The sequence below is a fragment of the Hevea brasiliensis genome, chromosome 1, assembly GCF_030052815.1.
Source record: "Hevea brasiliensis isolate MT/VB/25A 57/8 chromosome 1, ASM3005281v1, whole genome shotgun sequence".
Lineage (NCBI taxonomy): Eukaryota > Viridiplantae > Streptophyta > Magnoliopsida > Malpighiales > Euphorbiaceae > Hevea > Hevea brasiliensis.
Window position 1 is genome coordinate 11,249,777 of NC_079493.1, and position 26,065 is coordinate 11,275,841.

Consider the following 26,065-nt stretch of genomic DNA (forward strand, 5'->3'; position numbering starts at 1 on the left):
ACACAATATGCAAAATTAAGAGATAGCACAAAAATTTACGAAAAGGCATATTATGTATTAAGAGTTTAGAATTCATCGAACTCACGATTGCAAAATTCCAACCCGTTATCAGTTCTAAAACGCTTGACCTTCTTTTCTGTCTGCTTCTCAATCATCATCTTCCACTTTACAAAGGTTGAAAATGCCTCATCTTTTGTTTTCAGAAAATACACCCACACCATCCAAGAGTAATCATGATGGGTGTCGAATTCACCAGAAATTAAATTAACTAAAATCACCAATTATGAAATATTTTCTACAGTAAATGGTAAATCCAAGTCGAACCCTAGAGACTGAATTATTAAATTTCATGCACTTATGTACTGGAAAAAGAAACAAAGGTTGGGGGGGGGGGGTAAATTCACAATCCAAAGAAGAAATCAAAAATCCAAAATTTAAGATCTAAAATTAAATAAGAAACTCTCAAATTAAACAAACTTCAGTCCAATGTAATTCTCATTCCAATGCATTAATTCGATCATAGATAAAAGAAATAAAATTGTATCTTATTGAATACTTAACGTAGATTTACCAAACAGCGAGGTAAACCCCTGACTTCCCTATACTCATTAATTCGAGCCTAGCACTCTTATTGACTCTAATTATTAACTGAGTTGGTATTAAACAATCCTCATCAAATTAATAATTGCTTTAAGAAAAGGAGATAGTTAAGCTGAACAACAATTTATGAAGCATAAATCATTTAATCCACCCTATTGTTTCCTTAGGTTATTATCGAAAACTTGGATCATAATCAATAAAGCCTAATTGCTACTCATATTCAATCTTACACAACAATTACGGATTATGAAGATGAACTAGCAATTGATCAAATCAAACAATTAACTAATAGGCCTTTTTAGCAAATCATTCAACAGATCAAAAACAATTAAATTAAAAAATAATAAATATTCAAAAAGACATAAATTAAATTAAGAACCTGATCTCACAAATCACACATAAGAACTTGAATCCCTTGAACTGAATTAAAAACTTAGCCACTCATGTTCATGGCTTATAGAAAGATAAAGAAAAATAAAGAAGAAATCTAAAAAAGAATGGAGAACGAAGGTCTGAATGGGATGCTTTTAGCTGCTGCCCAAAGACGTATTTATAGTAAAAAACCTAATTCCAAAGATAAGAACCAAACTAGGAAAAGTTTTGAAATTCAAAAGATAGATTTTCAGTCTGCATTCACGTCTTTGAAATCAAGGCCGATTTTCAGCGACTTCATTTCCGAATCTGCCTCTGCCCTCTTCAGGAAAGTTATAACCCTATTTCTTAGTTTCCAACGGGTACTCATTCGCCCAAATCCGAGGTCTACAGCCCAAGTTATGGCTCAAATATCGGGACTAGTTTAGATAGACGGTCCAGCCCATAGTGATGATTTCATTGCCATTTTTCACAATTATAATGGCCTCATCTCGCATCCAACCCTTCATAGAAGTTGTAGAGGTGACTCTTAAGGTTTAATTGGGCTTGGGCTTGCTTCATTTGGACGTCTGAAACTCCAGATACAAAATAAATACTAAAACTGGTCGTGACACATCAAGTCTGGGCTTTTGCAATAGATCCATAGCTCATTTTGTTAATCTTGGAGACTGATTTGGGCTTTGGTCCCTCTTTATCATTTGAAGTGCTCTATCTTAGCTTTTCAATGGATTAAACAGCACTCAATTTGGAGACTCATAACTTTAGAAACACCTAAAAAATACAGCAAAGGTCAAACACTGAAATTTTCTCCATTTAACACAATTATTCCACAACTATCTAAAAATATGCCTAAATGATAAATATATTTTAACCAACTGAATTAAACATAAAAACACACTAAAAGCACTAAATGTGATGAGAGTAAAATTAATAAATTATGCACTTATCAAATCATCAATCAAAGTCATAAAGTACCTGGCACCACTCTTGGAAGGGATTCTGTTAGAACCCCATAGATCTGAGTGGATATAATCCACCATTCCTCTGGTTTTGTGCACTACTTTTTTATCGAACTTGACCCTGGTCTGCTGGCCAAACACACAGTGTTCACAAAGGTCCATAGATTCTGTTTTCTGCCCATCCAACAAATCCCACTTGCTTAACACAGATAATCCTCTTTCACTCATATGACTAAGACGCATATGCCACAATTGAGTCTGATTCTGATTATTGCTTTCGGATGCTACTACAGCTTCCCCTGAAACTGTACTGCTCTGAAGAAAATATAATTCTGAAACCAAACTGCTCTTCACCATAGAGCCCTTGTACACTTTGAGAACTCCATTCTTTACATGGTATCTGAATCCATGAGAGTTAAGTCTCCCAAGAGAAATCAAGTTCCTCTTTAGTCCTGGAACATGCCAACACTCTATAGTTCTGACAATGCCATCAAACATCCTCAATCTGATGTTACCAATTCCTTCAACAGATAATGCACGATCATTGCCCAGAACACTTTGCCATTCATCTGTTTGTAAGTGACAAACCAGTTTCTATGTGGACACATGTTATAAGTAGCACCAGTATCAAGAATCCAGGAATTTTGTCCATGATCTAAACTCACGGAAAAAATTTCTCCAGCACTGTCATCACTATCAGAATCAATAAAACTATCAACCACATTCGCAAAACTTTCTGGTTGCTTTCCCTTTTTATTTTTCAACTTGGGACAGTCTCTCCTGTAGTGACCTTGCTCTCCGCACTCAAAATAGTTGGCCTTTTTCATTCTTGACTTAGATCTAGCCTTAGATTTCTTCCTACTGGAAGAACCCTCCTTTGAATGTGTTCTTCCCCTGCTCATCAAACCTTCCCCCTCAAATCTTTATCTATTATCTGGAAATTTCTTTTTCAACTCCTTCGATTTTAGAGAATTACTAACATCGTCTAGTGAAATACTATCTTTCCCATACAATAGAGTATCAACAAAAGTTTCATAGGAGGGTGGCAAAGAACATAAAACAATAAGGGCCATATTCATCCAGATGTTCTTCAGATCCATAATGATTGAATTGAATTCATCCAGATGTTCTTTAAATTGAATTGAATTCATCCAGATGTTCTTTAATGGGCGTACCTTTGCTCATTCTCAGATTGTAAAGTCTTTTCTTCAGATATAGGCGGTTAGTCAGTGATTTGGCAGAATATAACTCCTCTAATTTTTTCCATGCTGTAGATGCTGAGCTTTCACTAGCAATCTCTCGTAGGACATTATCAGTTACGCTCATGAAAATCGCACTTAAGGCTCTCTCCTTTAGATCAGCCTTCTCCTCCTCTTTCATACCTTCTAGAAAGTTATCCTCGATTACCTTGCATAGACCTTGTAGGATCAAGAAAGATTTAATTTTAATCTTCCACAGACTGAAACTTGATCCACCATTAAACTTCTCTATCTCATACTTCATTGAAGACGACGCCATCTGTAAACCCTAGGTTTTGCGCACAAAGCTCTGATACTAATTTATTCTAACAAGCACGCAAATCTAAGGCACACACAAATCACACAATCACACAGTATTGAAAAGAGAAAAAGAATAACACAGGATTTAACATGGTTCAACCATAAGGTCTACGTCCACGGGCACGATAAGAAAAAAAGTTCCACTATGATGAAAAGAGCAAGATATAATCAATCAAAACTCTCAAACCCTAACTCTAGTGTGTTTCCTGAATATTTCACAACTCTACCACAAATGATGGAATATTATAATATTTATACTAGTCCATACAGCAAAGGCGTTGCCCCCGTACCCCCAAGGAGATAAGTGGTGGGCTTCAGGCACGGGTTGATTACTACCACCACAGATCTTACTTTTTATCTCAATCGGGTCACAACGAGAAAACTTTTGGATCGGGTCACAATTCGGGTCCGTGAAAAATATATCCAAAATTCAAGTCACAAAAATAACATTTTTTTATTCTTTAAATGTAGCATTTTTTATTTTTTCAGATAATTTTAACTCTTCAAATTCTTGTAATTGGTATGGTAATGAGAAATGTTAGAGGATTGAATTTTGAGAGCACTTGGCATTTTATGATTTCAAAATAAGAACTATTTAAATATATGATTTAGCAAATAGCAATTACCTTTAGTTGTCTTCAAATTGCTTGCTCATCCTTTTTTCAACTTGGATTGTCGCACCTTAGTGTTACTTGCTTTGCGTGGTCCTTTTTCCTTTATTGCTCCTAAATTTGTGATTTGTGTATTCTATTTTGATTCCCATTTTTGTTTAGGGGCTCCACTTGATTTTTTAAGCATAAATGCCAGATAAGTTTATAGATGGGTTGCAAAGAGCATTTCCTAAAGGAACGTGTTTGGAGATCCATTAATAGTAGCAAAACTTGGAAATGGTTGGGAATTGTTTATTGAAAATTTTTTATGTGTGCCAAATTAATTAATTTCAATTAGATGTTGTCATACTTTTTGGGAGAAGATTGAAGGCTGTCATACTTTGTCATATTATGTTTTAAATGTATTTATTATATTTTTTTATTATTTTTTTTAAACGTTCATCAGTATAGAAATTGTATTTATTTAAATGTGAACCACTGCATCACACGAGCTTTTAACTAGTATAGTAATTAGAGTTGTGCCTAGTTTTTGGGGGAATCGAACCAAACCGAAAGATAATACCGAGTTGACAGGAACCATACTGAACCGAAGTTATTTTGATGCTTTGGTTCGGTTCTGTTACTTCATTAAGAATCGAACTGAAATTGTACCAAAATCGAACCGAAATCGTATTAAACCAGAATCGAATCGAGAACAGAATTTGTACATATATTTTTCTATTTTTTTAGATGTATTATTTACACTCAATATAATTATATATATTTATATATGTATATATAATTATAAACTAAATACAACCTAATATTATATGATTAATAAATAGTTAAAATGTATATTATATGATATATTATGTTTTAATAACCTAATTTAAAATTTAAATGCTAATTTAAGTATGACTTTTTAATGAAATAATTATATAAAATTATTTTAAATACTGATAACCAAACTGAAATCATACTGAATCGAACAAAAATTGAAAAATCGAGAGCCGTACTGAACCAAAACAAAAATAATTAAAAACCGATCTGAAACCATATCGAAATTTTAGTTCGATTCTAGTTCTTAACCAAAACTGAACACCCCTAATAGTAATAATGGGGGCATTGAAAATATCTTCTCCAATAATGATTTCCAATTCCAACCCACTCCCTTCCTTTCTCTTCCCTCTCTCATTTGTTGCTTTTCTTTGAGCTTAATTAATTGCACGAAATTTTATTTCTTTATTAAAATTTATAACCTTTTGTTTGCAATGGAGAATTTTCATTTCAATTGATATTTTTATTGTGGATTCTCATATTTGGAATGAAATAATTTCATTCTTTTTAACTTAAAAAAATTTACATAGAAATTATGCATGATTTTGTGAGAATGAAATTCTTTTCTTGCAAATGATTTATGCCAAAGGAGGCATTAATGCATATTTTGAAGTTATTTGTTATATGTTGCTTGATTTTGTTAATATCAAGTTAATTAAGTATAAAATATGCTCAATACAATTTGAGATATATGAATAAAGGCTTTTCTTTTAGCTTGTCTATGTTATGGTTTATGGGATTAGAGTAAATCCTGGAAGAGTTCTTATTGTTGGACTTGATTAGTCTAGAAATGGACAAAGAAGAGAGACAAAAAGATGAAGTCTAGAGAGAGAAAATAAAGGGGCAATGGAGGTAATTGGAAAACCTATTAGAGGAATTCAGAGGGACTTATCAAATTGAAGTTAAGTGACTGAAATAAAATAACACCCAAAATTGAGGGATGATCGATGGAATTAACCTGTTAAAAATCTATTGAAAATCAAACCAATGATTAAATGGGCTTTGTCCTTTTTTTTTCTGGTTACAGTGTGAATCTGGGCTTTCTTAGTACCCATCCCCCTCTTCATCTTGTGGACCTTGTACACGGTTCTACATGTCATTATTCTACGTCATCCCAGAGGGTGAGTGTGAGTCTGGCTGCATCTTAATTCTCACTGTACCAATTCAAAATACATCATCTCTCAAGAATATCCACTTAAGATGGACTGATTCAAGTTTAGGGGAAGATTTCTGGTTGAGTCTGGACTATTATGACATGTTTTGATGTTTTTGGCTTTAGTACTTTGCTTGGGAATTGGTGGGTTTGTTTCATAGATTTCAATTAATTTGTTACTATTTGATTTAGGATTTGTTGTTTGGTTTAGTCTTTTAGACTTTGCAGATTTTTGTTTGCTGTTTGCGAATGTGCAATTTTTATTCTTCCCAATCTAATTTCTTAGTTTAGTTCTATTATTTTGAGATTTTGTTTGCAATTTATGATGAATTGTTATTGTTGGTTAGTAAATCTGGTTTGGTTTTGTAAAGTTTGTTACTGAGATTTGCTCTAAGTCTTGTTCTTGAGAATGGTAAAAGTGTATCTTTACTGTGTTTAATGAGGGCAGAATTGTAAAAAAGATATATTCATGTGTCAATCAGGTTGAACAGGGTACTATTCACATGAACAGTAAACTGGATTCTCCTTTGATGTACAAGTATAGATTTTTATTATTTGTTCCCGTAAATCTTGTTTGGTTTTTGAAAGGTTGTTCTTGAGATTTCTCTGAGTCTTGATCTTGAGTTCTTGAGATTTGCTCAGAGTTTTGTTCTTGAGGATGGCAAAATGGTCTCTTTGCGGTGTTTAATGAGGGCAGAATTGACACACAAAAACACACACACTTGCACACTCCATTGACTGTTCACGTGAAACACGCACACTCCATTGACTGTTCACATGAACAATAAATTGGATTCTTATAACAATAAATATTACACATGTATTTATCATGACTTATATTCCCGTACTCCCCATTGCATAACAAACTGAAAGTAATCTTGAATACAATACAGGGTGAAACCTTTTGCGATTTATTTTCCTCTCTAGTTTTGCTTCTCCTGCAACATTTCTTTGCAACGCTAATCTCTCTAGTCTCCGATCTCTCGTTCACTTGCAGAAAGCTAGTTGGCGACTGCGAGTATTATCGCTGGTTCTGGCTGAGAGCTAGAGGCTCCGGTTGGGGACTTTTGAGGCTCTTGAGTTTATCAGTGGTATTGTCAGTTTCAATTGTGATATGTAACTGTGCTCTCATTAGTACTCTAGGTTTCACTTTTGGTGAGTAATTCCATTAGTAATTGCATTCCACTCCACCAGATATGTTTAATTTTCGTCTTCTTTATTTTCATTTTCTTGAGATTATTTCAAGCATAGATAGATTGATTATTAGATAAGTAATTTGTAATGCAGGTTTTGGGTTTAAGATCAGTTGATATGACATATAATCTGCTATTTTCTCAAAGATTTGCACTCAGGTAGTCTCTATTTTCCTCTATTGAGTTGTCACTGTAAAATCCTTAACTGGTGCTCGTTGATACATGTATTACAAATTTAAGTGTTTAAGTACCATCAAGTGCAGAAGTTGGACGGATCTGAAACTGCCAAACCCTTTTCTCCAGGTTTTTTTCCTCATATTTTCCCTTTTTATTTCCCCAAATTGAATGCTTTTTTTTTTTTAATTGTCTTGTTATGCCTCTGTTGTGTCTATAGTTTGGTGGTTAGCCACAAAACACGAAATTGGTATTACTTAAAAATGACTTAAAAGAATAAAATTTATGAACAATAATTAAAAATTTTGTAGAGGATAAAGTAATGATGGTTGTGTGCCACAGTTGTTGTGGCAATCATTAAGCCTGAGTTTATCAAATAGTACAGCACAAGCTATAATATTCGCGTGATGCTGCGAGTATAACTTTTTTGTTATTAAAATTTTCTAATATTATTAATAAGTGAATTTTTTATATGTATATATTTTACCAAAAATTATTATTTATAAATATTATAGAACTTATTTAATTATTTTCATTTCTATCACTCATAAAATATTTTCATATATAGTTTGGAGATAAAAAAAATTGTGTCCCGTATTTATTATAATTATAGTGTATTTTTTCTTGTATACTTTTTTTTATTACTTTAGAGATAATCTATAATGATTGATAAAATAATTTATATAGTTAAATATAATTAAAATAAATAAAATTTTAAAGTTAGATATTACAATAAAAAATCAAATGTAGAAATTGAAAGAGTTCATCAAATTAAAATAATAAGGAAAAGAAGGAAAAAAACACCTAATAAACATTTTACAATACCGTTATTGGAATATTAACTCAAATTTGAGTTTAGATGTAGTAATGCTATAACTTGCGTTATTCTTTAATGACAATAGTATAGATTAATATTATAATTTATGAATTCATGTTGTTAAAGTATGTATTTATGAAAAAAGATAAAACGTCTTTTTACATTCAATTTATAATTTAATTAGATTTTATTTGAATTATATGATCAACATTTAAAAAATATTATCTTTTTCATGTAAATATTGACTAAGTTTAATTACATAATTTTTTTTTAAAGAAAAGAAATAAAAGTCTAACATGGTTTGTCTATTGACTAAAGACATTATTTACGTGATATCAGGTTTGAGTACATACTCCCCCAATCCCCTTATTTAAACAAGGAAAGAAATAAAAAATAAAAAATATTAAAAAGCAAGACAAAGGGTTAGAGTTCAAAAAGATTTTAAAAATAAACAACACTTAAAAAATGGAATGTTTGATAGGGATGGGATATTTGGTAGAATTGTAGAGGAGGGGTGCCCTGTGACCTGACACTCTTGTAACAAGAATAAATAATTTTAAAAATTTTTAAAAATTTTAAAAAAATCGTATGGGTATTGTTCCTATGAACAATGTTAAGAGGTTCTCTCCCCCTTCTCTCTCTCCCTCTTTATAATAATAATAATAATAATAATAATAATAATAATAATAATAATAATAATAAAAGGAAAAGTGAGATAGAAAATAAGATTATCGAATCTATAAATTTTTAAAGAAATTTATAATTTTATTAAATTAAATAAAAATTTAAAATGATTTATTAAATAATAAAATATATAATTAGAATTTTTGTGGTTTATATTTTATATATTATGTTATTTTTTTATGGATATATTATGTTAATTTAAAAAAAATAAAGAGAAAATTAAAATTTTTTTCTATAATTAAATAAACTAAAACTTCAAAGCTACGGTAAAAGCCATTAAATGGCTTAAATATTTCTGTGTCTTGTGTAATAATTGACTTAGGATGTAGTAAATAGTAATTTTTCCATAAATATATTGTTTGAAAAGTGATGCTATTCAACACGAAAATTCATGCACTAATTAAATATACCAAGAAATATAGACAGTTGAAAGCATGGGTCCCACACATTGAATGGTATAAATTACTTGTGTACTGAATTTGTGTACACATTTATCGTACAATAACATTTTTCATAAGATATAAAAAGAAAAGAAAGGTAATATGGACGGTGCTAAGTCTACAGATATCGATTTAGAAGTGGCAAAACAGTCTTTTCACTGTTCTAAAGAACAGTAAAAGCATCCACTTAGTATATAGTAATAATGTGAATAAATTCTAAAGCTTTCATAAAAGTCATTGATGTCAATTTCTCTTGTAGAGAAAACAAAAAAAATAGAACATTTAGAGTTAAACAAAAACTAACATATGGTTTTACTCCTTGTAGTAGCAATAGCATTTGTAACTGCTCAAGTCAAATTAGCCTAAACTTCTCTTGCAACCCTTATCAACATCTTTTAATTTTCCCCCCTTCGGCCATTGGGATTCTTTTGATTTGATACTTAAAGAACATTTGATGCCTTCTTTTTGCAGCTACGTAAATGTGTTGTTGACAAGCTCCATTTGGTTAGCTGTTACACAAATGTAGGTAAAAGCTAATTGACATATCAAATTTCGTAAGAAAACATTGCTTAGCTGACCTACTAAGCCTTAGGAATTGGAGTGTTTTTTTTTTTTTTTGGGTAATATGTTCCAAAACACGAAAATGACAAAGCCATCTACTTATCTTCTACTTAGCCTAATCTATGTAACTTTTAAGCATTCTTATATATATATATATATATATATATGTCTTCATCTCTGCGGGCCTACTTGGTGAGGGCATTGTTGCTCTTCTTAGTTTCATGTTTCAGACTACTTTACATAGTTTGAATCCTATGTAACTATTTGTCATAAGCACTTTGCATGTAAAGTTTTCCAATCAACTATTAAGATCAAATTGTTACTGGAATGGTAAATGATTTTGATAAGCAAGTATTTCTACATTCATATAAACATTCATCCAATTTTTTTTCTAAGAATCTTTGGCGCTTTTTTTTTTAACTGCATTCATATAAAGGGCAGTAGAAGGAACCTTTTTCTAGGGTAGAAGGCCGTCTTAGCTTAGTCATGTAGCTCTTCACTTTCTTTTTAGGCATTGTGCCATTTTGTCTCAACTTTTCTCAATTTTATCCACAATCAAGTGAAATCCTTAGTTTTCCTGCAAAATTTTTGAGCTTAAGAGCATAGATCATCAAATAGACAAGGTGGTTTTAAAGTGAAGGAGAGCAAAGGATGAATTACTGTTTATTTTTTTCCTAATTTTTAGCTATTTTTGAATCATTTTTAGGTAAGTAAATAAATAATTAGAAAATGATGTCAAATAAAGTTTTAGGCTTTAATAATATTTGCTAAGTATAAATTTAGGCTTTTTCAATATAAAAATAAAAAAAAAGATATATGAAATTAACTCTTGAAATTAATTTTCATAAATTAAATAGTATGTTTAAAACCTAAGTTTAAATTAAATGCTTAGTTGCTTACCTTAGTTATTGTACCTAAGGTGAGTTATTTACTGTCTACTCAATTATTTGGTTGTTAAATTGGTTAGTGCTAATGATGTTTAACAATGATAGATTTAATGTTCTTATTTGACATATTTATGCTTATTATTTAGTTGTATATCTTAGTTTTAATTATATCTTTAAGGCCAATTAGATAGAAAAGGTCAAACTTTTTGTTAGATGACACAATTATATCAAAACATTCGAATTTTGGATCACATATACCAACTTCAAGATTGAGAGTAATTGTATCCAAACCTAAAAATATTAGTGTTCATTTTGTTATCCATAGCAAACTTCTTTTTTATTATCAATCACGGCTTCAGGTGGACAAAATTTAAAATCTTCCAAATTGATTGAGATTTTGGCTGCTATTGCCAAAGGTTGGGATATGTGGTTCAAAATTATAAATTTAGAATGTTTGGATGTAATTGCAAATTAGAGAAAACGATAAGTCTTTTTTTGTCCAATAGGCCTATTTTTAAATATATATTCATTCCATGAACATTGCAAAATTTTCAAAAAAATCACCTTTATGTTATGGCTGTTATAGGCTTGTTTTTGTTACCCACGAGTACGAATGCGGTTGCTACTACAATTTGAAACTATGGCTTATCTTGCTACTAGGAAGTTGATAAAAATGAGAAAATATATAGCAACAGTGTCACAATGGCAGCAGATTCTAAATATAGTAATTTGGGTTTTTAAGTTTTTTTGTAGTATTTTGACATCACAGAATAACTTTGTCATTTGAAAGAAAAATATACTAAAAATTGTTTCTCAAGTAGAAAGATGATGAATCAACTAGTATATGAGAGTGTTGATGTTTGTATATTAGAGTTTAGCATGGAGCGGCAAGCATTTAGTAAATTGTGTTATATGTTTGAACATGAAGGAGGCTTGAAAGATGTAAGCTGACTAAAATCTCAAAAATAAACATTCCACCGCAAACCTATTTAAGTGGATTAAGGAACCTGGATAGGATCTCAATTACCAACATGGCTCCCAAAGAGACCAGTATAAATATAAAACTCAAGGCTAATTGAGTCAGCCCTTTGAACTATAGAAAGACATCACTGAGAACATATTTGATTTAAAAAATTGGGATTTTAGCCTTTTTTACTACTTTCATCAACAATTGCTAAGCCAATTGCTGGGCCCAATTACGAACTTGCTTTATTTCTACCATATATCTAATGAACTCTTCTTTCTTTAGGATTAGTGAAAGTAAACACTTGATGTAAGAAAACTACCCATAACACTATGTTACATTCATAAACAATACTACCTTTAATTGTTCACAGCCTAGGAAGGTTCATTCTTAATGCAAAAAATAGCATTGAAATATTAAAATCAGTTCTAACTAAACATTTAGATTCCTATAGATGAAGAACAAGAATCCTTAAATAAGCGTTGTTTTAATCCACCAATCCAACATGGTCTCATACTAATAAATCTAGTGATGACCCATTAAACTACTACTAAACAAATGTAGAAATTTGACACCCATTTGACAATCTCTAAAATATTCATTTTTAAATTAGATTTTCATAGTTTGGGTTTCAAGAAGTACAAATGCAAATCAGAGATTTTTTTGGAGGAAGAAAATGAAAAGGAAAAAGTAAAAACATATGAAAGAATGATTAGCTTAGTCCTATATCCGGGCATTTTCTAATGTTTTGTACAACATGCTAAATTATATCACAATCTCACTCAACATAATCAGAAATAAACATAGATTCTATAGCTGGTTTGGGTAAGCTGAGGTAATTATTCAGGTTTACTCCAACCCGAACAAGTGAGAAAAAAAAAGGATTAAATTTATTTGTGGGAAAGAGAATGAAGGCATATATAAAATTTTTTTAATTCATGAAAGGAATGAGAATGAACCTTCTGGCGAGAAGACTTATTGGCAGAGACACCTTTGCATCTAAGCTAGGTGAGTACAAAGCTGATTTCCTGAGTGGGTGTATCAACAATTTTCAAAATATGGCAAGAATTTTGAAAAGAAAAAACCAAACTAGTTACCTATTTATTGAATCCTGATTGTTATTAAGAGCGAGGATTTGATTTGGGAAGTGAGGAGAATGGAGTACATATGGGGGAGCAAAAGTTAATTAGGATTTGCTTTGGGTGGAATGAAATAGCAAAAACAATGGGAGAGTAATGGAAGCAAGGGTAAAGAAGCTTTGTGTTTTCTCTCCTTCTTCTTAAGATATTTTTCTGTCTTCCATTCCTTGTGCATATTTTTTCTGTGTTGATTGAGGAGAGAAAGGTTAGTATTTCCAGTGGCACGATGATATCTTTAAGTTCTGGAGGATATTTTTGTGAACAGAAATATTAAAACTGCTGCCTAGTCATTTGTGAAACAGCAGGTTGAGAAAAGCAGCATTTTTGGTGTTTCTCTGTAACTGAGTTTTGAATGGGCAAAAATTGAGTTTCTTTCTTTAACCAAACTGTTAGTAAACTTGATTCTAGTCTTAAACTTGCGTTTTAGTCCTCACACCGCAATCCCCTTAGCTCCATCATTATTATATGATTTCTCCTTCAGGTAGAATTATGTCCCTCGTGCCACTTAAAGCTCTCATGTTCCTTTAAGACCCATGTGAGATAGCGTGCCTCCCCTCCTAACCCAGAACTCAGCTTCCTTAAAACTGTCAAAAGCCTTTACAATCTCACAAATTTATCTCCGTCGACTTCTTGCTATCATCCCGACACATTTACACTAACTCATCTAACCTTGCCCCATCTCTCTTTTGGAACTCACAGCTCCATTACTATATTATGCTATATTATATACATGTATTACTATATTATATACAACAACTAAAAATGCATTTGGTTCAAGGTTAAAAAATTTAAGGTTAAGTGTTGCTCTTCTAAATTTTAAAGGAGTAATTGTTAAAGGGGTAAAACTTAAAAGGGTAATAATTACCCCTCGTTAACATAGTACTAAATGCTCTAAAAACCTTAATCCCAAATATTATATAATATGGTTAATTCTAAATTATATATGAATCTTGTGGTTAAACATTATATAATTTAAAAATAACTTTGATATATTGTATATTAATAACTAACTTTTAATGTTTAAATGCTAATTCAAGTATGATTTTTGTTAGAAAAAATTGCATAAAATCGTTTTAAAAATAAGAATCAAATTGAAACTATATCGAATTGAAATTAAAAAATTGAGAATTGAATTGGAACTTTATTGAAATTTTGGCTTGGTTCTCGTTCCAAGGCATACTTTGAACTAGAACCAGAACCGAACACTACTATTAAAAACGTATGTTGCAACCTATCTCAATAAAACATGTGTTTAGTGTTGTGATATAATCTCATTCACGAAGGGTTTGAACATAATTTTGCATACATAGTTCAAAATCTAATTTTCATGTGTGTTTTAAAATAAATGAAAACAGCTTTCTTAGAATCTTATTAGGTTGTCTAGTTTTCCTTCCATTTAAGGTTTGATTACTGTTTTAGAAGAACTTGTAAGTACAGTGAAGAAATATAATTGCATTAGGTCTTCTGGGTGTAATTGATGGCATTTAATGGTTTGAAGACCACTTTCATCTTTTAAAAATGATTATTATTTTATTATTAGCTTAATGGATGAAAAAGTCCAGATGTTTGCATGAATTCATGATTATAGTAAATTCTTCAAATTTTTTGTATTATAGCTTAACTTTATGATTTGTTGCGATTGTAGCCGAAGGGCTCAATCGGATTTGAGAAAGCTAACAATAAATTACAAATATAGACTCTAAACTTTTATTTGATGAACAAAATGCTCCATTAATTTAAATTTTATATTTAAAAAGAAAACATATTTTCTACTTACTATGTATAATAAATAAATATTTTATTTGTAATATCAAATATATTTTATATATTTTTATTTTTCTAATTTATCCTAAAACTCTCACTTTGCCTAAATTAATGATTACAATTTTGTAATTAATTTTAATTTACAAGTGGTTTTCAGAAAATAAAAATAATAAAAATTTAAATAAGAACAAAAATAAAAATAAGAGTTAAAATTCACCTTAGCTATCTAGTGATATTGTTTCTTTGTTAGGGGATTGTGATTCTCTTCATAAAGGTAGATGAAGGCTTTTTTTATTGTATTAAATGATTTATTGCAGTAAGCTTTGAATATAATGAATTTATCTTACAAGGAGGCCGATCAAATGGCTCAACAAATTTTGGTAGATAAATCAAAGAGGTTAACAACAAGGAGGGGAAAAAGGAGTATTAAAAAGCATACTGTGATGGTGGATTCAAAGAATGTTGATGAAAAGAGTGATAGTAAGCCTATTGATGTGTCATATTCAACTGTAATAGGTTTGTGTCTCTTTTATTGGAAATTTATTTAAATGAGTCCTTCATGCAATGATATATCTTAATGATTGTTGCTATAATGCTGTGTTACATAAGAATGCGAAGAGGATTTTGAGATTGGAAGGAAGTCGACTGAAAATGAACTTGTGGAGTATACAACTAGGGACTTTGTTGAAGTTCAAGATGTGGCCAAAATTTCTGAAGATGATTTTGAGGTAAAAATAAGTTTGTTTCTTGTTGCTGCATATGTGCAAAATTGTAGGCTTATTGAAAGGAATTAGATTTAAAGTCTAAACATTCACACGGTGATACGAATTTCACATCTGAGGCCACTTAAGAAATTAATTTACATAGTATTCATGTAGACATTTTAAATATCCAATTTTTTCTTTTTCTCTGCCACGTGGTCATAAATAATGAAATTCTGAAAGCTATATTTCATGGTATTCAAGTAGTCTTCCTAGTCGGTTATATTAATTTTTCTAGCTTTGTATGTAAGATTGAATTCATGTTTTCTAGTGCTTTGCTCAATTGACACAAGACTCGTAGGTTAATTTTTGAAATTAAATTATTTGGGCACAAGCTACTCAACGATTCAATAATATTGGGTATTAATGGTCTAATAAAAAAAGTGATTGTATATCTGAGAAAATGAGAGAGAATAGAAAGAGAACAAAATGAATATTATTTGTTAGACAATTATACACATCCTCTCTCTTTTTTATTTTATTTTTTATTTTTTTATAAGATTACAACACATTATTTGAAATTATCTTTTTGTATAATAGCTAAGTTAAGTTAGTTAAGTAGCTTTTCACGAAGTCATTAAGAATATGTTAAACTACGATAATTCTCTTATAATTGCCTAACTTTTAGATAGCTAATGAAGAGTTGTGTTATATTGACATTTATCTTAGCTATTTTCGAGTTTTACACTAGTAATTTTTCAATACAAGAATCCCTTTCTTTTTCTCAATGTTCTTTCACCTCGTTAACTTACTTTCATCACCTTTTATATAGCTTAACAAGTCTTTCTTGTCATTATTTTCTCCTCTTAGCTACAACTCATAGTTTAAAATTTTTCACATGTTTTCATTGTTGACGGATGCCATTGAAATGGTAAACTTATTGATGTTGAACAACTTTCTGTAAACTGTTCTACATTAATTTTGATTGAATAAAAACCCTCAAGACTTGAAACTCTATGCCTTCAATAATAGATTTTGCATGCGAAAGTTTTTGTGTCGAGGAAACTTCTAATTTAGTTCATTTTGAAAGTTAATGTTTTTAAGTTGTTAGGTAAATCAGTCTTAAATGTTAGTACATGATATATTATTTATTTTTTGTACATTAATTTTTTTTATAATTATTTCAGCTTTTAGCATCTTTCTTTTTAATATTTCTGTATCTATTGTTTTAAACTTTTTTTTAAGGAAACAAAATGCCAAATTGGTTATTGGATATATAGAGAAAACGAATCTTGTGCAGTTTGTCAAGCTCATTTATCAAAAATTATACTTGAAAATGATCAATTCGCCAATAAAAAGTATGTTTTTAGTGTGTTATGATCTCCCCATGTTACAATTGCACAATATCAACAATTTATATTAGAAATTTTGAATGAGCATGTAGTTAGAGTAAAATTTATTGATGGATACATGATGGTTTTAGAGGAGATAAAATCAGACTTGAAAGTTAGTACTCTTGTATTTATCGTAATTTTAAAGAAGAATCAGATGATGGATGGTGGAAGCATATTGAATATGATTTTAAGAAATTATTTAGGTCAGTATAGAAATTTGTTAATAAGATACATGTTATTTATTTACTATTTGTTTTTCTATAATCTTTTCATATTTATTTTGCAGAGGAATTTTTAAGTCATTGATAAGGTTATATCCTAACTACTCTCATGGCAATTAGATAAATGGTATTGCCATTGTTGATGGTCAAAAAAAATTATACAATATGAGATATGATGATATGTGCTAATTTTATATTTTATCGTACTTATGACATTAAAATATATTATTATGTTATTATATGTTGTTGGATATAATGCAATGTTTTATAATAATTTATACCTGATTTTAGATTATTATTCTTTATTTTATATAATTTTAAACAAATTAAAGAATTAAATTTATTTGAAAAGAGTTATATGATAACTGAATTTTAGTTAAAGCTCAAACCAAATTGAATTTTCACCTCCAAGAATGAGTGAATCCTGATTCTAAAGCCAAATTAGGAACATTCTTGGAGGTGAAAATTCAATTTGATTTAAGGTTTAACTAAAATTCAGTTATCATAGAATTCTATTCAAATATATCTAATTACTTAATTTGTTTAAAATTAGGTTAAAAGGGCAAAATACGGAATAATAATCTAAAACTAGATATAAATTATTATAAAACATTACATTATATCTAACAACGGACAATAACGTAATAATTTATTTTAATGTCATAATTACGCACCAAATATAAAATTAACACTTACCATCATGTCTTATATTGTATAATTTTCTTTGACCATCAGCAACAACAATAGCATTTATCCAATTGCCGTGAGAGTAGTTAGGATACAATCTTATCAATGATTTGAAAATTCCTCTGCAAAATAAATATGAAAAGATTAGAATAAACAAATAATAAATGGATAATATGTATCTTATTAACAAATTGTTATACTAACATAAACAATTTCTTAAAATCATATTCAATATGCTTCCACCATTCATCATTTGATTCTCTTTTAAAATTACGGTAAATGCAAGAGTACTAACTTTTGAAGTCTGATTTTATCTCCTCTAAAGCCACCAATCATCTATCAACAAATTTTACTCTGACTGCATGCTCATCCAAAATTTTTGATATTAAATTGTTGATATTGTATAGTAGTAACATTGGGTGACCGTAACACACTACAAACATGCATTTTATTTACGAATTGATCATTTTCAAGGACTATTTTTGATAAATGAGTTTTAAAAACTGCTCAAGTTTCGTTTCCTCTATAAATCCAACAATTAATTTGACATTTTTTCCTAAAAAAAAATGTTTGAAAAAATAGATATAAGAATATTAAAAAGAAAGGTGTTAAAAATAGAAATGATTATAAAAAAAATTAATGTATTAAAAAATATAATATATCATGCATTAACATTTAAGACTGATTTACCAAAAAACTTATAAACATTAACATTGAAAATAAACTAAATTAGAAGTTCTCTCCGACACAATAACTTTTGTATGCAAAATCCATTATTGAAGGCATCACTTCAATGGCATCCGTCAACAGTGAAACCATATAGAAAATTGTAAATCATGATTTTTGGCTAAGAGGAGAAAATAATGGTAAAGAAGAATTGTTAGGTTATATAAAAGGTGATAAAAGCGAGTCAATAAGGTGGAAGGGCAATGAGAAAAAGAAAAGGGTCATTGCATTGAAAAATGATTAGTATAAATCTCAAAAGTAGCAAGGATAAATGTCAATAAAGGCAACTCTTCGTTAGTTATTTAAAAGTTAGGTAGTTATAAAAAAATTATCATAGATTAACATCTTCTTAAACGATTTCGTTAAAAGCTACTTAACAAATTGAAGTTAGCAATTATACAAAAAGAGAATTTCAAATAATATGTTGTAATCTCATTAAAAAAAAAAAGAGAGGGAATGTGTATAATTGTCTAACGAATAATATTAGTTTTGTTCTCTTTCTATTCTCTCTCACATTTTCCCAGATATAACATCACTTTTTTTCATTAGACAAATGATACCAAATATTATTGAATCATTGAGTAACTTATGCCTAAGTAATTCAATTTAAAAAATTAACCTACGAGTCTTGTGCCAATTGAGCAGAGAATTAGGAAACATGAATCCAATCTTACATGCAGTGCAATAAAAATTAACATATTTGACTACGGAGACTATTTGAATGTCAGGAAATATAGCTTTAAAAAATTATTGAATCATTGAGTAACTTATGCCTAAGTAATTCAATTTAAAAAATTAACCTACGAGTCTTGTGCCAATTGAGCAGAGAATTAGATGCATACATGAATACTATGCAAATTGATTTCTAAGTAGTCTCAGATGTGAAATTCGTTTCACCACAAGGATGTTTAGACTTCAAATCTGATTTCTTTTGATAAGCCTACAATTTTGCACACATGCAGCAACCAAAGTAGCACGGAAACAGTAATGTGGGAAACATTATTTTCAAAATTTAGGAAACGGAATCGAGAGGGAAATGCATAAATATAAAATATAAGAGATAAGTTGTTGTCTCTCTCCCTATATTCTATTCCGTAAGCATTCTTTTGCTGTTGTACTTATGGTTTTAATTTGTTATACAAGTATTTCTTAAATATAAATTCAAAGTACAAGCCACTAGGAAAGCGTATTATATAGATTTAAAATATTTGAGTTATCTAACTAAAGAAAGAACACATTAGTTTTATTGTTAATTTGTCAAAATCATCATATAAGTATTTAGGATGGGGATGATTATCAATTAATTGTAAGTACCAAATACATCCTCCATAGTAATGGTTTGCGCAGCATAACAGAGAATGTTGTCCAACCTTACTCTTACACTCCTCACATCCGCTTTTTACATTTGACATTGTATTTGGGTATTCTCCTCACGTTAGCTCTTTGCATTTGGCATTGTATTTGGGTATCATTTCATTTTAGACAAATTTAGATATAATTTTTTTTTTTTTTAAGAAGTGGATGGAGCATTACTTCACACACTATGGTCTTCGTACTACTACTGATAATCTAAATTCTGCTTATTTTACAATTTATTTTTTGAAAGTAAAGTATTGGAGCAAAAGGTGATGAAATCATTTTTCTTTAATTTGTGTTTAATAGCTACATAGTGGATTTGTAAATTACAATTTTATGATTTGATTGTTTTTTCTAGATTTCTTCTGTCTTTTGATTATTAGCTTTATGCATCTCGTCTTCTCAAATGGCTTTGCGGTTACCTAAGTCGACTGTTTTATTATTTGCAATTTATTGCATTGAGGTTGTAATTACACTAAATGGGAAGAATAAAGATTTAGCAAATTCTGTCTCTTTGTTGCTTGGTAGAGGATGACGTGATTGGAGCTGCTAAAGTTATTGTTACTTAAGGTTCTAACACAACAATAACTTGATTGCATTGAAAAGGTTTCTTTATATCGATAACTTAGATGAAGTTTGACTTGAACATAAATGACTTTCACCTTTCTATGTTCTTTTCTGTGTTACAATTGAGAAAAACTTTGTTTTGTTTTATGTTGCATGGCAAATTTTCATTATGTTATTTCGATATTTAAAAAATATTTTCACATGGTATTCTATGTCTTAAGTTGACATTTAAGATACACCGACAGCTTGAATATTGTTTCTATTATTTATGTTTTTTATTTGCAGCTACAACTTGCATTATTTTAATTTAAATTTCCCCTATTTAGTTTCATTGCCTGGTTAGATCATTGCTAATATTTAAAAATTTATACAGGTGAAAGATTTGGGGCTTTCATTAGCTAGCGGGTAGTTGGTGGTTTCTCAATTTTCAGCAATAGAATATAGGGAGCAACCAATAAGGTATTCGTGTTTTGTTAAATTTCAATGGCAATATGGGAGAAACTGGCAAACTTCCATAACTCTTTGAATAGATGAGAAAATAGGCTTGATGGGTTTTTCCTTTCCCCAAATGATTGACTGTCTAGAATGAATCACATTCCAAGTCTAGTTCTAATGTGGTGATATTTCATTTCATTTGCCATACTTAATAACATACCCTTCAAATTACAAAATGGTTATGCCTTGAACCTTTTAAGCTGATTAAGATGAGCAGGATGCTTAACCCAGTTGCTACTAAATTGACTTGATTGGGTAATGCATAGATGCAGAAGACATGCAATGGAGGTTATTATAGCCAAAATTTAGGTTGACCGAGTCAATTTGAGGTTTTTATCCTTTATATCATCTTATAACCATATCTCCTTTATTCTTGTATTCCAACTTGCCATACATTCCTTAAAACTTTCACTTATCAGTTTTTTTTTTTTTTAATTTAGGTTAATATTTCTTTCTTGTCCTTCAAACTATCTAGGTCCCTCGGGTGGAACAAGTGTACCCCATTTGCGCTCATTAGTGCTTTGATTATTTTGTCCAAAATAATTCGTGAACTCTTTATAAAAACAATGTTTGTTTTGTAGGATAAATTTCAAGTTGTCTCTAAACTTAAGATGTTGTAAGAGAACTCTTCTAAAACTTTAATTTGTCCCAACTTCAATTTAAATAATAATAAATTTTTTTTTTTTACCTTTGATAACCAGTTTACACATTACCATGTGGCATGACAAAAATAAAAAATTATTTTCAATCATTATTCTCTCACCCAATCACATTTCTTTTTTTTTTTTTTTTACTGTCTTTCTTTCCATTCTCTGTCCTCTAGCTATCTCTATTATATTTTTTCTCTATGTTTTGCAACCATTTTATAAATCGGTTGCTACTTGCAATTGATTTAACAACCGAAAAGTCGATTGTTAATTTAAAAAAAATTATAAAAAAAAATTAAATTTCTATATAACAAATAAAAATTCAAAATAAATAAATTTTCAAAAAATTATTAAAATAATAAATTGTTAATGAAAAATTAGTACTAAAAAATTAATATAAAAATATCATAAAAAATAACTAGTAATAATTATAAGAAAAATACTAACAAAAAATAAAATATTAAGAAAATATTTATAACAGAAATTACTAAAACAATTACCATATACATGAGTTCATCTAATTAGTGAAATGACACGTTAGTTTTATTGTTAATTTGTCAAAATCATTATGTAAGTATTTAGGATGGGGATAATTATCAATTAACGGGTACCAAATACATCCCTCATAATAATGGTGTGCGCAGCATGGTTTCCCTCACTCTTACTCTATTCACGTCAGCTCTTTACATTTGACATTGTATTCGGGTACTGTCCTCACATCAGCTCTTTGCATTTGGCATTGTATTTGGGTATCATTTCATTTTATACAAATTTACATATAATTTTTTTTAGAAGTGGAAGGAGTTCAAGCCCTATAGTCTTCCTACTACTACTACTACTACTGCTAATCTAAATTTTGTTTATTTTACAATTTATCTTTTGAAAGTAAAGTATGAGAGAAAAGGTGATGAAACCATTTATCTTTAATTTGTAAATTACAATTTTATGATTGGCTCATTTTTTCTAGATTTCTTCTGTCTTTTGATTATTAGCTTTATGCATCTCGTCCTCTCAGATGGCTTTGTAGTTACCTAAGTCTACTATTTTATTATTTGCATTTCATTGCATTGGCGTTGTTATTAAACTAAATGGGACGAATAAATATTTAGCAAATTCTGTCTCTTTGTTGCTTAGTAGAGGATGGCGTGATTGGAACTGAGTTATTTTTACTTAAGGTTCTAACACAACAACTTGATAATTGGGGTTTTGTATCGAAAAGGTTTCTTTATATCGATAACTTAGTTGAAAGTTGGCTTGAACGTAAATGACTTTCACGTTTTATGTTCTTTTCTGTGTTACAATTGAGAGAAACTTTGTTTTGTTTTATGTTGCAAGGCAAATTTTCATTATGTTATTTCGGTATTTAAAAAATATTGTCACATGATATTATGTCTTAAGTTGACATTTAAGATGCACTAACAACTTGAATATTATTTCTATTATTCTTATGTTATGTTTATGTATATAACATTGGATTGTTTTTTATTTGCAGCTGCAGTTTGCATTATTTTAATTTAAATTTCCTCTATTTTGTTTCATTGCCTGCCTAGATCATTGCTGATATTTAAAAATTTATGCATGAGAAAGATTTGGAGCTTTTATTAGCTAGTGGGTAGTTGGTGGTTTCTCAGTTTTCAACATTAGAATACTAGGAGTAACCAATAAGGTATTCATGTTTTGTCAAATTTCAATGGCAACATGCGAGGAACTGGCAAACCTCCATAAATCTTTGGATAGATGAGAAAATAGGCTTGATGGGTTTTTCCTTCCCCAAATGATTGTATGTTTAGAAGGAATTGCATTCCAAGTCTGTTTCCAATGTGGTGATGTTTCATTTCATTTCATTTGCCATACTTAATAACATACCCTTCAAATTGCACATTGGTTATGCCTTGAACCTTTAAACTGATTAGGATGAGTAGTGCTTACTTAACCTGCTTGCTGCTAAATTGACTTGATTGGTTAATACATAGAAGCATAAGTTATGCAATTTAGGTTATTATAGCCAAAATTTAGGTTGACCGAGTCAATTTGAGGTTTTTATCCTTTTTATCATCTTACAACCATATCTCCTTCATTCTTGTATTCCAACTAGCCATAGATTTCTTAAAACTTTAACTTACCGGTTTTTATTTTTTAATTTAGGTTAATATTTCTTTCTTGTCCTTCAAACTATCAAGGTGCATCGGGTGGAACAAGTGTTCACCATTTCCAGTTATTTGTGCTAGATTATTTTGTCCAAAGTAATTTGGAAACTCTTTATAAAATCAATATTTGTTTTGTAGGATAAATTTCATATCGTCTCCAAACTTAAGATGTTGTAATAGCACTCTTCTTAAACTTTAATTAACCAGTTTACACATTACCATATGGCATAACAAAAATAAAAAATTACTCTCACCCAACCTTATTTCTCTTTTTTTACTTTCTTTCCATTCTCTCCTCTAGCTGTCTCTGTTATAATTTTCTTCTCTATGTATTGCTTTGCACATTTCCTTGAGTTTTATAGGCATTTGGCGGAAAAGAAGGAAAGTGTAGATGGCAATGGCTTGGAGTTTCTTTAAGAGGCAGATATGGAGAAAAAAAAACTTGATATACTTGTTTAATTAACTTTGATATTAAATTTAAATAATAATTTAAATTTGAAAATAAAAAAGTATCTCGGCTGTATACCATTTTTCAACGGCAACTTTTTCTTTTCCTTTTTAGTTTGAATATTTAACAAATTATGGAGTTGATTTATTTTTTTATTTGACAATTTTTATAGGTTATATAAATTTAATTATATGTAATATAAAAAATAAAAATTTTAATTTAATAATATTAAAACTATTTTAAAATGATTGGTTCACAGCTTCTGTGCAGGACTTAAAACTGTGAACGCAGCACAAAAGAATAAAATAAAAAATAACATTTATCTATTATGTAATTTTCAATTTCTTTTACTGTAATTTAACTTTAAATTGAATATTCAATAAAAATTAAGAAAAAAATTGTTGTATAAATACCTACCCACTAAGGAACAAGCGCCCAGTTCACAAGTTCGCAAGAAGTTTCTTGTTCTCAGCCACAACGGAAAATCCATTTGTGGAACGATATGTCTCCTCTCTTGCCCTCCAATCTTTACCAAAGAGCCCAAGCTAGGTTCTGAGGTGATTTTGTCAACAAGGTATAGAGCTCGTCACCCTAGAGTGAAAAGCTTTGATTAGAGTTTTGGTGAAAGTTGTTGGGCTCTTATTAAAAAGTGAGGGTTTATAAAGTATATGAGTAATGGATGTAGGGGTAATTATTACTCAAGTCAAATTTGCGAGTTATTTTATAAAAGTTGCTCAATTTTAATTTTTTGTAGGTTTCTAGATTAAATGGGCAAAATTTTTACTCATGGTGTTTTTCGTTTTTTAGTATTGTCATTGAATTTAATTTTTTTTTCTTAAAATTCAAAACTTTTTCAATTTGAATTTGAGTAAAACTAAAGTCTCTTACTTGTAATTGTAGATTTATAGGTTATCATGAATATATATATATATATATATATATATTTCTCTTCACCTCTCTCATAATTTCACTTTTTCTAATAGAAATTTAATAAATTTCAAACATTTACACTTACAATAATATATTTACACTAATCACATTAATACCTTAGAAATTTAAGAAATATATAATTTATTAAATTAGTTATTTTAATTTTTTTTAATATATGTTGAGATTTATTGTAAAGTTTAAAATTTAAATTTTTACTAATGAATTTGAGTGTATTTGGTGTAATACAATTTATTTGTAATTTGAAACAATAAATTGAAGTCATTTTATTTTCTACATATTGCTGTCAATTATTTTAATTTTTTCCTTCAAATTACAAATAAATAGTATTGCACTAAATATACTTAAATTCAAAAGTAAAAATTTAAATTTTGAACTTTTAAAATAAATCTCAAAATGTATTCATAATATTAAAATAATTAAATTAATAAACTATATATTTCATAAACTTCTAAGGTAATAGAGACTTTATGTTTGATTATCATGAATACATTTTGAGATTTAATATCGGAGATTTATATTTGTGAACCTCCAATCACATGTAATAGATGTTAGTTGTGTGTGTCCTAGAGCATACACTAATCTTGTACTTTGTAAATGACGTTGTAAATATATTAATAGTAATTAACATTTCATTTAAATGTTGTGTCTTATATCATATTTATTTGAAATTGTCCATTAGCAAAATGTTATATATTCTCTTCTTATGAGATAAGAATAGAAGTGACAGAATATATGAGACATTTGCTATAAATCAGAGTTCACAGCTAAAGTATATTTTAGTGGGCACATTATATCCCAAGAGCTGTCACCTCTGTTTATCTCCATTGATCAGTATGAGATACTGATGTATATGGAATGGTGAGTCTCATACCATCTGATATGAGATATCGGGATAAACACAGTGGGCACTTATGAGATAAGTAGGCCGAATTTGTGACGTACAGATAACATGAACATGGGATTTACTTGAGTCAATAAAATGTTATCTGTGTCACACTAATGCATATAATCCTCAAACCTGAGATGACATGG

At 29.4% G+C, this 26,065-nt stretch overlaps 1 long non-coding RNA gene across 4 annotated transcripts; it reads left to right on the plus strand.

Moving 5' to 3' along the window:
- The first annotated feature begins 7,067 nt into the window (after positions 1–7,067).
- Positions 7,068–24,170, plus strand: LOC110631559 (uncharacterized). 4 transcript variants are annotated; one of them, XR_009147629.1, is made up of 6 exons: positions 7,068–7,225; positions 7,358–7,422; positions 15,078–15,209; positions 15,303–15,421; positions 20,719–20,804; positions 23,997–24,170. It is a non-coding gene; the product is annotated as an uncharacterized LOC110631559 (long non-coding RNA). The 4 variants fall into 4 exon arrangements; XR_002490537.2 differs by having other exon boundaries at positions 15,303–20,804; XR_009147624.1 differs by having other exon boundaries at positions 20,719–24,170.
- Positions 24,171–26,065: the final 1,895 nt, after the last annotated feature.